Here is a 14,067-nt window from a genome sequence, read left to right on the forward strand (position 1 = left end):
GCTACTTTGGTTTTATGCGTCTAATTTGGCGTAGTCCAAGTATGTGTGGGGGGGGGGTCTTTTAATGCGTGCACGCACGCGTATTTACAGACCTTTTTATCGTTGGCATCATATAATATTGCAACTATTCTTGTAGTAATAATCATGATGCAGGAGGCGGTTTGTTAAAGGTTTTAACCAGGATCGAACTCGGAAATGGCTTGTATATGTATTATGCTACCATTACTGTCTTGCGTTTATGTGTGTAATATTTAATTTGTATGTGCGCGCTAGACGAGACTCACTTTTCTATCGGCGGTAGGGGGGGGGGGCATCATCCGTATTTGAGGGGGGGGGTAGCTTGACACTTCCATATATTCAATACTTATGTATTGCAATTATTTGAACTAATATAAGTTAAAACAAACACATATTTTACATACACACACACACACACATATATATATATATATATATATATATATATATATATATATATATATATATATATATATATATACATATAAGCTTCATCCACTGACTTTTAGAGTCCAGTTGTCGCTGCATTTAAACAATTTCAAAATTATAATCTTCATCATCATGATATACCTGCTTCATCGTCACGATGTGAAAAGTGCTTGTTATTCGATTTTATCAAACCGACCCCCCCCCCCTGTATCCTCTCGCATTTCCCGCCACTTCTTGTGGGTGAGTAGCCTTGCCCCCCCCCCCACTCTCTCTCTTTCTTTCTCTCTCTCTCTCTTTCCATTCTTCCCTTTCCATTAACTCGGATAACGGGCGCGATGTCCTTTCGAAATAGAGGACCAATACCCGATTCCATCTTCATTTTTTTGCAACAACATCGAACGATGCCCCCATCCCCTAAAAAAAACGTTTCTGTACCTACCTAAAAGGAGTGTGTCTCTTTCACAGGTGTTCTTCAACGGTACAGTAGCGGCTCCTCACTGTAGCATGTACAATGTAGATACTACTACTACTATTACCGCCACCACTTTACTACTATCACGAGTAGTAGTAGTGACAGTCGTAATATTTGCATTAGAAGTAGCGGACGTAGTGCCCGTAATAAGAGCACTTGCTTAAATCTAAGAGTGCTTTTTTTTTTTTTAAATAATAAGGTGTAAAAATCCTCAAAAGGTGAGTTTTACCGGCTACTGTGATTGTCCGAAGAATATTACTTTCACATATCCAAACAAATTGCTACCGCCCTCTCATTTTCTCTTGATGGTTACTTTTATTAGAGGGGAGGAGAGTAAATTTATTAGAGGGGAGGAGAGTAAATTTTTCTTCTTTTTTTCACCAGGTATCTTAGACTTTAAAGAATCAAATAAAATTTAAATAAAATCACCCATAAAAAAGAGAAATTTGCGTTACTGTTGTTTTTTTTAAATTTATTTATTGTCATTTTGTTCTAGCTGGGGATGGGGCATTCTATCGAATGCCAGATATTCAACCCTGTCTCATACATTCCAACCGAGAGATCCTTTCGAGATTCCAACAATCATGTTAAGTGCAATTGTTTGTATCTCCATTGCACTTGGTTCACCGGGTATATTTTCCAGGTACTTTTTGAAATTCTTTTTAAATTTGAGTTTGTGATGTTTTCAGTTGAAGCAACAACTGTATCTGCGTGAAAGCAGAAAACAACTGTATTCTTTGATACGACGTGGCCTTTTCGATTGAGTGAATTGTATTCTGCTAACTGCCCTTCGTCTCTTCTGTCTTCGACCAGTGCAGGAGAAATCATGTCAAACTGAATCAATTTTAATTTTTGTACCAATTCAGAGTACCCTCTTTTAGGGAGCTGGATTTCCCTCCACATTAAAGACTGACTTGAATAAATGCGTGAACAAAACCATAACAACAATGAACGTTATTCAATCACAAGTAATTTGAAGTAGAAATAAAACATTAAAAGAACAACACATAAATCCAAAGGAACTGAAACTGTCGAAAATTCCATAAACAAAACTTCCTAAACACACACACACACACACACACACACACACACACACACACACACACACACATATACGCACGTGGTGGCACCAGGCTCGTTAGGTACTGCATAAAATGATCATGATCTATCAAGGAGAGTGGAAAGACCGAGGAGGAAAAGTACACACCAGACCTCCATTCGAAAAATGCAATGATTACTGAAACTCTGAGAGGGATTTTAGTCACTGTAATTCCAGAAAGGACTAATATTCGATGCTAGCAAGAAATTAATGGTAAGTGCTGTTGTGATAACGCAAATTGATTTACAACGATTATAGAAAAATAGGTGATATGTGCTTATAATATAAGATGACTTGCTGTCACTTCAGAGGATCTAACTATTGTCAGTAAACAATAATTGATAATGAATTTTGTAAGCAATGCGAGCGAAAAAAAGTCACGGGCGTACATGTGTTAAAAAATAAAATGATTATTCAACTAACAAAATGAACAATAAAATAAAATGATTATTTAACTAATAAAATGAACAATAAAATAAAATGATTATTCAACTAACAAAATGAACAAAACAATAAAATAAAATGATTATTCAACTAACAAAATGAACAATAAAATAAAATGATTATTCAACTAACAAAATGAACAAAACAATAAAATAAAATGATTATTCAACTAACAAAATGAACAAAACAATAAAATGATTATTCAACTAACAAAATGAACAAAACAATAAAATAAAATGATTATTCAACTAACAAAATGAACAATAAAATAAAATGATTATTTAACTAACAAAATGAACAAAAAATAAAATGATTATTCAACTAACAAAATAAACGACAAAATAAAATGATTATTTAACTAACAAAATGAACAAAAAATAAAATGATTATTCAACTAACAAAATGAACAACAAAATAAAATGATTATTTAACTAACAAAATGAACAAAAAATAAAATGATTATTCAACTAAGAAAATAAACGACAAAATAAAATGATTATTCAACTAACAAAATGAACAACAAAATAAAATGATTATTCAACTAACAAAATGAACAACAATATAAAATAAAATGATTATTCAACTAACAAAATGAACAACAAAATAAAATGATTATTTAACTAACAAAATGAACAAAAAATAAAATGATTATTCAACTAACAAAATAAACGACAAAATAAAATGATTATTTAACTAACAAAATGAACAAAAAATAAAATGATTATTCAACTAACAAAATAAACGACAAAATAAAATGATTATTTAACTAACAAAATGAACAAAAAATAAAATGATTATTCAACTAACAAAATGAACAACAAAATAAAATGATTATTTAACTAACAAAATTAACAAAAAATAAAATGATTATTCAACTAACAAAATGAACAACAAAATAAAATGATTATTCAACTAACAAAATGAACAACAATATAAAATAAAATGATTATTCAACTAACAAAATGAACAACAAAATAAAATGATTATTCAACTAACAAAATGAACAACAATATAAAATAAAATGATTATTCAACTAACAAAATGAACAACAAAATAAAATGATTATTTAACTAACAAAATTAACAAAAAATAAAATGATTATTCAACTAACAAAATAAACGACAAAATAAAATGATTATTCAACTAACAAAATGAACAACAAAATGAAATGATTATTCAACTAACAAAATGAACAACAATATAAAATAAAATGATTATTCAACTAACAAAATGAACAACAAAATAAAATGATTATTTAACTAACAAAATGAACAAAAAATAAAATGATTATTCAACTAACAAAATAAACGACAAAATAAAATGATTATTCAACTAACAAAATGAACAACAAAATAAAATGATTATTCAGCTACCAAAATGAACAACAATATAAAATAAAATGATTATTCAACTAACAAAATGAACAACAAACTAAAATGATTATTCAACTAACAAAATGAACAACAATATAAAATAAAATGATTATTCAACTAACAAAATGAACAACAAAATAAAATGATAATTCAACTAACAAAATGAACAACAAAATAAAATGATTATTCAACTAACAAAATGAACAACAAAATAAAATGATTATTTAACTAACAAAATGAACAAAAAATAAAATGATTATTCAACTAACAAAATAAACGACAAAATAAAATGATTATTCAACTAACAAAATGAACAACAAAATAAAATGATTATTCAACTAACAAAATGAACAAAAAATAAAATGATTATTCAACTAACAAAATAAACGAAAAATAAAATGATTATTCAACTAACAAAATGAACAACAAAATAAAATGATTATTCAACTAACAAAATGAACAACAAAATAAAATAAAATGATTATTCAACTAACAAAATGAACAACAATATAAAATAAAATGATTATTCAACTAACAAAATAAACAACAAAATAAAATGATTATTCAACAAACAAAATAAACAACAAAATAAAATGATTGGTCAACTAACAAAATGAACAAAAAATATAATGGTTATTCAACTAACAAAACGAACAACAAAATAAAAAAATGATTATTCAACTAACAAAAAATAAAATAAAACGATTATTCAACTAACAAAATGAACAAAAAATAAAATGATTATTCAACTAACAAAATGAACAACAGAATAAAATAAAATGATTATTCAACTAACAAAATGAAAAAAACTATGAAATAAAATGATTATTCAACTAACAAAATGAAAAAATAATAGAAAATAATTATTCAACTAACAAAATCAACAAAAAATAAAATTAAATGATTATTCAACTAACAAAATGAAAATAAAATAAAATAAAATGATTATTCAACTAACACAATGACCAAAAAAATAAAATAAAATGATTATTCAACTAACGAAATGAACAAAAAATATAATAGTTATTCAACTAACCAAATGAACAACAATTTAAAATAAAATGATTATTCAATAAACGAAATAACCAAAAAAATAAAATGATTATTCAACTAACAAAATAAAAAAAAAATGATTATTCAACTAACAAAATGAGCAAAAAATAAAATAATATGATTATTCACTAATGAAATGAATACAAATATAATAAAATAATTAATAACATAACTAAATTAACAAAAAATATAATAAAATGATTATTCAACTACCAAAATGAACACAAATAGAATAAAACGATTATTCACCTAACAAAATGAAGAAAAAATAAAATAAAATTATTATTCAACTAACAAAATGAACAACAAAATAACATAAAATGATTTTTCAACTAACAAAATGAGCAAAAAAATATAATGGTTGTTCAACTAACAAAATGAAGAACAATTTAAAATAAATTGATTATTCAACAAACGAAATGAAAAAATAAAAAAATAAAATGATTATTCAACTAACAAAATGAACAAAAATAAAATAAAATGATTATTCAACAAACAAAATGAACAAAATTAAAATTAAATAATTATTCAACTAACAAAATAAAAATAAATATAATAACATGATTATTCAATTAAGAAAATGGAAAAAAAATAACATACAATGATTATTCAACTAAAAAAATGAACAGAAAATTAAATTCAATGATTATTCAACTAAAAAATGGAAACAAAATAAAATAAAATGATTACTCAACTAATAAAATGAACAAACAACAAAATAAAATGATTATTCAACTAACAAAATGGACAACTAATGAAATAAAATGATTATTAAACTAACAAAATGACCAAAAAATGAAATGATTATTCAACTAACAAAATGAACAACAAAATAAATTAAAATGATTATTCAACTAACAAAATGAAGAAAAAAATGATTATTCAACAAAGGAAATGAACATAAAATAAAAAAAGAATTATTCAACAACAAAATTAATAAAAAAATAAAATGAAATGATTATTCAACTAATAAAATGAACAAAACATAAAATAAAATGATTATTCAACTAACAAAATGAAGAAAAATATAAAATGATTATTCAACAAACTACCAAATTGACATCAAATAAAATAAAATGATTATTTAACTAATAAAATGAACCAAAAGATTAAATGGACAAAATTATATGATTATTCAACTAACAAAATATACAAACAAATAAAATAAAATGATTATTCAACTATCAAAATAAACAAATAAATAAAATAAAATGATTATTCAACTAACAAAATGAACAAAAAATAAAATAAAATGATTATTCAACTAACAAAATGAATAACAATATAAAATAAAATGGTTGGTAAACAAACAAAATGAACACGAAAATGAATTAAAATGATTATTCAACTAATAAAATGAAGAAAAAATAAAACGATTATTCACAAAACAAAATGAAGAAAAAATAAAATAAAATTATTATTCCACTAACAAAATAAATAATACAAAATAAAATTAAATTATTATTCAACTAACAAAATTAACAACAAAATAAAATAAAATGAATGTCAACTACCAAAATGACCACGAAAATAAATTAAATTGTCAACTAACAAAATGAACAACACAATAAAATAAAATGATTATTCAACTAATAAAATGAACAAAAAAATAAAATAAAATGATTATTAAACTTATAAAATGAACAAAAAAATAAAATAAAAATAAAATAAAATGATTGGTAAACTAACAAAATGAGCAACACAATAAAATAAAATGATTATTCAACTAATAAAATGAACAAAAAAATAAAATAAAATAATTAGTCGACTAACAAAATGGACAAATAAATAAAATAAAATGATTATTCGACTAACAAAATGAACAAAAAAATAAAATTAAATGATTGGTAAACTAATAAAATGAACAACAAAATAAAATTAAATGATTGGTAAACTAATAAAATGAACAACAAAATAAAATAAAATGATTATTCAACTAATAAACTGAACAAAAAAATAAAATAAAATGATTATTCGACTAACAAAATAAACAAAAATAAAATAAAATGATTATTCAACAAACAAAATGAACAAAAATATTAAATAAAATGATCGGTAAACTAACAAAATAAACAACAAAATAAAATTAAATGATTATTCAACAAACAATATAAACAAAAAAATAAAATTAAATGATTATTAAACTAACAAAATGGGCAGAAAAATAACATTAAATGATTATTCAACTAATACAATTACCAAAAAAATAAAATTTAATGATTATTCAACTAACAAAATGACCAAAAAAATATAATTAAATGATTATTCATCTAACAAAATGAACAAAAAATAAAATTAAATAATTATTCAACAAACAAAATTAACGAAAAAATAAAATGATTATTCAACTAACAAAATGAACAATAAAATAAAATGATTATTCAACTAACAAAATGAATAGCAAAATAAAATATAATGATTGGTAAGCTAACAAAATCAACATGAAAATGATTATTCAACTAAAAAAATGAACGAAAACTAAAACGATTATTCAACTAACAAAATGAATCAAAAATAAAATAAAATTAATATTTAACTAACAAAATGAACAAGAAAATAAAACAAAATGATGATTCAACTAACAAAATTAACAACACAACAAAATGATTATTCAACTAATAAGTTTAAAAAAATAAAATAAATGATCAACTACCAAAATGAACACAAAAATAAATTAAAACGATTATTCGACTAACAAAATGAAAAAAATAAATAAAATATAATTATTATTCAACTAACAAAATGAACAACCAAATAAATAAAATGAATAACAAAATAAAATAAAATGATTAGTAAACTAACAAAATTAATAACAAAATAAAATGATAATTCAACTAATAAAATGAAGAAAAAATAAAAACTAATAAAATGATTATTCAACTACCAAAATGAACACGAAAATAAATTAAAATGATTATTCAACTAACAAAATGAACAACAACAAAAAATAAAATTATTATTCAACTAACAAAATGAAAAAATAAATAAAATAAAATGATTATTCAACTAACAAAATGAACAAAAAATAAAATATAATGATTATTCAACTAACAAAATGAACAAAACAATAAAATAAAATGATTATTCAACGAACAAAATAAACAAAAAAATAAAATAAAATGATTATTCAACTAACAAAATGAAACAAAAAATAAAAGAAAATGATTATTCAACTAATAAAATGAACAAAAAATAATATGAAATGATTATTCAACTAACAAAATGAACAAAAAAATAAAATAAAATGATTGGTAAACTAACAAAATGAACAACAAAATAAAATAAAATGATTCTTAAAGGAAAAAATGAACAAAAAAATAAAATAAACATATTTGTAAACTAACAAAATGAACAAAAAATAAAATTAAATGATTCTTCAAGGAAAAATGAACAAAAAAATAAAATAATATGATTAGTAAACTAACAAAATGAACAACAAAAAATTAAATTAAATGATTATTCAACTAACAAAATGACCAAAAAAATTAAATTAAATGATTATTCAACTAATAAAATGACCAAAAAATAAAATTAAATGATTATTCAACTAATAAAATGACCAACAAAAAGTTAATTAAATGATTATTTAACTAACAAAATGAACAAAAAATAAAAGTGAATGATTATTCAACTAATAAAATGACAAAAAAATTTTAATTTAATGATTATTTAACTAACAAAATGACCCAAAAAAATTAAATTAAACGATTACTCAACTAACAAAATGAACAAAAAATAAAATAAAATTATTATTCAACTAACAAAATGAACAAAAAATAAAAGTGAATGATTATTCAACTAATAAAATGACAAAAAAAATTAAAATTTAATGATTATTCAACTAACAAAATGACCCCAAAAAATTAAATCAAACGACTACTTAACTAAAAAAATGAACAAAAAATAAAATTAAATTATTATTCAACTAAGAAAATGAAAATGAAAATAAACAAAAGTAAACTAACAAAATGAACAACAAAAAAATTAAATAAAATGATTATTCAACTAACAAAATGACCAAAAAAAAATAAAATTAAATGATTATTCAACTAACAAAATGACCAAAAAAAATTAAATTAAAACATTATTCAACTAATAAAATGACCAAAAAAAATAAAATTAAATGATTATTACACTAATAAAATGACAAAAAAAAAATTTAATTAAATGATTATTACACTAATAAAATGACAAAAAACAATTAAATTAAATTAAATGATTATTCAACTAATAAAATGACCAAAAAATAAAATTAAATGATTATTCAACTAATAAAATGACCCAAAAAAATTAAATTAAATGATTATTCAACTAATAAAATGACAAAAAAAATTAAAATTTAATGATTATTCAACTAACAAAATGACCCCAAAAAATTAAATTAAACGATTACTCAACTAACAAAATGAACAAAAAATTAAATTAAATTATTATTCAACTAAGAAAATGAAAATGAAAATAAAATAAAATAGTTATTAAACTAAGAAAATGAACCAAAAATAAAATTAAATGATTATTCAACAAAATGAACAAAAAATAAAATAAAATGATTATTCAACTAACAAAATGAACAAAAAATAAAATAGAATGGTTATTCAACTAACAAAATGAACAAAAAATAAAATGATTATTCAACAAACAAAATGAACAAAAAATAAAATAAAATGGTTATTCAACTAACAAAATGAACAAAAAATAAAATAAAATGATTATTCAACAAACAAAATTAACAAAAAATAAAATAAAATGGTTATTCAACTAACAAAATAAACAAAAAATAAAATAAAATGATTATTCAACTAACAAAATGAACAAAAAATAAAATAAAATGATTATTCAACTAACAAAATGAACAAAAAATAAAATAAAACGGTTATTCAACTAAGAAAATGAACAAAAATAAATTAAATGATTATTCGACTAACAAATGACCAAAAAAATAAATTAAATGATTATTCAACTAACAAAATTACCAAAAAAATAAATTAAAGTATTATTCAACTAACAGAATGAACAAAAAATAAAATAAAATGATTATTCAACTAACAAAATGAAAAAAAATTAAATTAAATGATTATTCAACTAAGAAAATGAACAAAAAATAAAATAGAATTATTATTCAACTAACAAAATGACCAAAAAATAAAATAAAATGATTATTCAACTAACAAAATGACCAAAAAAATAAAATAAAATGATTATTTAACTTAGAAAATGAACAAAAAAATAAAATTAAATGATCATTCAACTAACAAAATGAACAAAAAAATAAATTCAATGATTATTCAACTAAGAAAATGAACAAAAAAATAAAATTAAATGATTATTCAACTAAGAAAATTAACAGAAAAATAAAATTAAATGATTATTCAACTAACAAAATGACCAAAAAATAATAAAATGATTATTCAACTAACAAAATGACCAAAAAAATAAAATAAAATGATTATTCAACTAACTAAATGAACAAAAAAATAAAATTAAATGATTATTCAACTGAACAAATTAAATGATTATTCAAATGACAAAACAAAATGAACAAAAAAAATAATAAAATACTTATTCAACTAACAAAATGAATAAAAATATAAAGCCTACAAAACAGAATGAGTAAAGATATATTCTTTAGAATCATTTCGAATTGAAGTTGGCATACCTAGGAGTTTTTCTTTTCCTTAGATTTCCAAGGCGTTTATCCGAAAAGATGTTAGTAACTCTATAACACCTGATTTTGTGACCTTTTTAAATGCAAAAGTGTATTGCAAAATGCACGCTTTATTTGCAGTTGGAATGGGCACAGGTCAGTGTTTACACATCTCCCGTTTACTGGGCATAAGTGGAGATGTGCATACAAGATGACGACGATGTAGTGTACCAGAAAGCACACTACAAAATTTTGAAAAAAAAAAAAATGTAACGCACACTCGTAAGCAAAAATCAATTTAAAAGCATACTGACTTTTAGTGGCATGTACCTATCTATCTCCCTAATATATATATATATATATATATATATATATATATATATATATATATATATATATATCCTCAATATATATATATATATATATATATATATATATATATATATATATATATATATATATATATATTTAAAAGGGTGTAGCCATCAACAATTGTGCATTTTTTAGCCTTTTATTTTTTATTTTAAAATATTTTTATAACGCGTTTCAAGCTTTGTACAACTCTCTTCAGATATTTTTTTATATAAAGGTTTTTTTTAAGTGAATGGTTATTCTGGAGAACATTTTACATCTAATGACTCGGAAGAACACACTCAGAGTCATTAGATGAAAAATGTTCTCCAGAATAACCCTTACAAAACTTTTATACAAAAATTATCTGAAGAGAGCTGTACAAAGCTTGAAACGCGTTATAAAAATATTTTAAAATAAAAAATGATAAAAGGCTGAAAAACCCACAATTGCTGATGGCTAAACTCTTTTAAATATACATTTTTTTTTTATCTCGATGGAAGTACAAACCATCACTTTAAATATTATATATTAAATACACACACACACACCTACTCTCACACACACACACACACACACACACACACACACACACACACACACACACACACACACATGTGTGTATTATTAGTGATGGGAATGATTCTAATATTTTCCCCGATTCTGATACAATTATCGATTCTGTTCTTAGTTTGCGATTCCGATACAATTACTGGTTCTAATTCTATTAAATTTTTAAATATAAGTTGTTGTTTTTTTTTCTGGTGGTGGGGAGAGGAGTCTAGTTACTTCAAAACCTATAAAATATGAACATATATTTTCCGAAACGTAAAAATACGCTTGCGTGCATGCTGGATATATATTAGTTTACTGGTAGTTTGAAATCAATAAATATTTATCATTTCATCATTAATGCAAGTTATGTAAAATTAAGATTTAAACAACAATAAACAAATAAAAACAATAAAAAGAATCATTGTTGGCATCGGAAAATAGGCACACATTTTCCCATTTCAATATCACCAAATGCAGATTAATCGTCCCAACACTAATATATATATATATATATATATATATTTATATATATATATATATATATATATATATATATATATATATATATCCTAGCAGAGAGACCCAAGGTTGCCCGGGATTGAATGATGATCAGCCAATATTTCACACTTCTGTATTTTTATTGTCATCGAAATCTGTGGAATTTCCCATTTTTCAATCAAATCGATCGATTGCCTGGTCTAGTTAGGGACCCATCGCAGTGCACCAGGAGGAAGCTTCACATACCCCCCTGCAGTGACTTAGTCCACAATACAGTGTAGTCTACCTTGCACTGTAGAGAACTTACTGTTGATTTTATAAAATTATTTCATATATAATGGCTTGAATTAAAGTTTAAAAGTTAAATATCATGCTTCAATTGTGCTCTAAACAGAAGCATTCATTTTGAACACACCCCTGCCATATCAAAAACCTAATGTTGATTTTATATGCTTGGCCTTACTGCTTGTGTGGTGATAATCGTGCAATATAAGGTTTAACTTTGGTTAAAATTGCCTGTTCCTTCTTTGATTGTATGACATACTGATACAAAATCTATCTAAGAACACTGCCAAGCACATAAAATACCTTCATGTGAAATTTTATAAAAATCGGGCCGCAGTTTTCGAGTTCATAGGGAAGAAACTCACACACAGAAAGTTCTTTTTTATAGAAGAGTAGAGATAGATGATGTATACATATAAATGCATACACAAATATATGCAAATATATACATATATCTATACAATTATATAAAAGAAACGCTGTGTATACGTGTGTGAGAGTCTATTCCCTATGGACTCTGAAATAGATGGGCCGATTTTGTATGAAATTTCACACAAATTTACTTTATGTATCTGACTGTGTTCTTAGATAGGTTTCGTATCAGAATGTCGTCAATCGATTATCAAAATAATAAAAAAAAATCCGATGAAAGAAGGAACAGGTGATTTTGATCAACATTAACAACTTACACTTGGCCTTCGGGTCAAGATCAAAGTGCAGCATCTGTTCTTCAGATGCTACACTTCAATTTCTTGTTCCCTGTCAGTGGATGAGAAATCCTTCACGACTGAGACAATTTTTTATTTTTGTTCCTTTTCTCCACATTAAAAAACGAGCCTGGTGTCTAACTCTGTCCCGTGGAGAGGCATTGTAAATAGGAACATTAACAACTTACACAGCCTTAGCATCACAAGTGCATTTAAGAAGTTTTATCACGACACAAGCCGAAAGGCCCGACACATAAAATCAACAGTAGGTTATTTGATATCAAAGAGGCGCGTTCAAAATGAATGTTTCTGTACATAGCATAATTGAAAATGATACCTGACTTTTGCATTTTAAACTTAATTCAAGCCATTAGATATAAAAATAATTTTATAAAATCAACAGCAAGTTCTCTACAGTACAATACTAAGTCACTGTGGGGATGGATGTGAGGCTTCCTCCGGTGCACTGCGATGGATCTCCAACAAGAGCAGGTAATCAATCGATTTGATTGAAAAATGGGCGATTTCACTGATTTCGATGACAATAAAAATATGTGTGTGAAAGACTTATTGATCCTCGTTTAATCCCGGGTAACGTCGGGTTTCTATATTAGTATGTAGATATACATATATGCACATACATGACCTTTTGGGTAAAGACAAGGTGTAGTATCTGTTCTGATACTATACTTCACCCTTTGTTGTCCTCGGTCTGTGGATGAGAAATCCTTCATGACTGAGACAATCAATTTTTGTTCCAGAGTGCCACTTTATGGGGAGCTGGATTTTCCCAACATTAAAAACCAATCTTGTGTCTAACTTCATCCTCAAGAGAGGAGGCAAGTAAATAGAAACATGCATGGCTTGCAATAGTATTGATCGAACTCTACCTGCCATTCCGGATATTGGATCTAGTTTTTTGCTCCAGATAAATTAGGCTAACCTAGTCATGCTATGAAAAATAGTCTTTCTCACCTGTGTCATCCGTCCTTGTGCCCCCCCCCCAATATTCGTTACTACTTATCACCCTCCTTTTTTGTTATTATTAATGAGACATTTAATACATATACGTATATACATATATGTATAGAGAAATAAAAAGGAACAAACCGTATTATGTGTTCATCAACGTTTCGTCT

General features: G+C 24.2%; 1 protein-coding gene across 2 annotated transcripts in view; it reads right to left on the minus strand.

Annotated features, from left to right (window-relative positions):
• Window positions 1-1,176, minus strand: part of LOC145297661 (uncharacterized) — a 996,083-nt gene extending 994,907 nt beyond the window's left edge. For both annotated transcript variants that reach the window (XM_080143831.1, XM_080143830.1), the window contains exon 1: window positions 887-1,176. The gene's annotated coding sequence lies outside the window, so the exon portion shown is untranslated. The remainder of the gene's footprint in view (window positions 1-886) is intronic.
• Between the last annotated feature and the right edge of the window lie 12,891 nt (window positions 1,177-14,067).

This window comes from Euprymna scolopes, chromosome 18, assembly GCF_053919585.1.
Source record: "Euprymna scolopes isolate OS-2025 chromosome 18, ASM5391958v1, whole genome shotgun sequence".
Lineage (NCBI taxonomy): Eukaryota > Metazoa > Mollusca > Cephalopoda > Sepiida > Sepiolidae > Euprymna > Euprymna scolopes.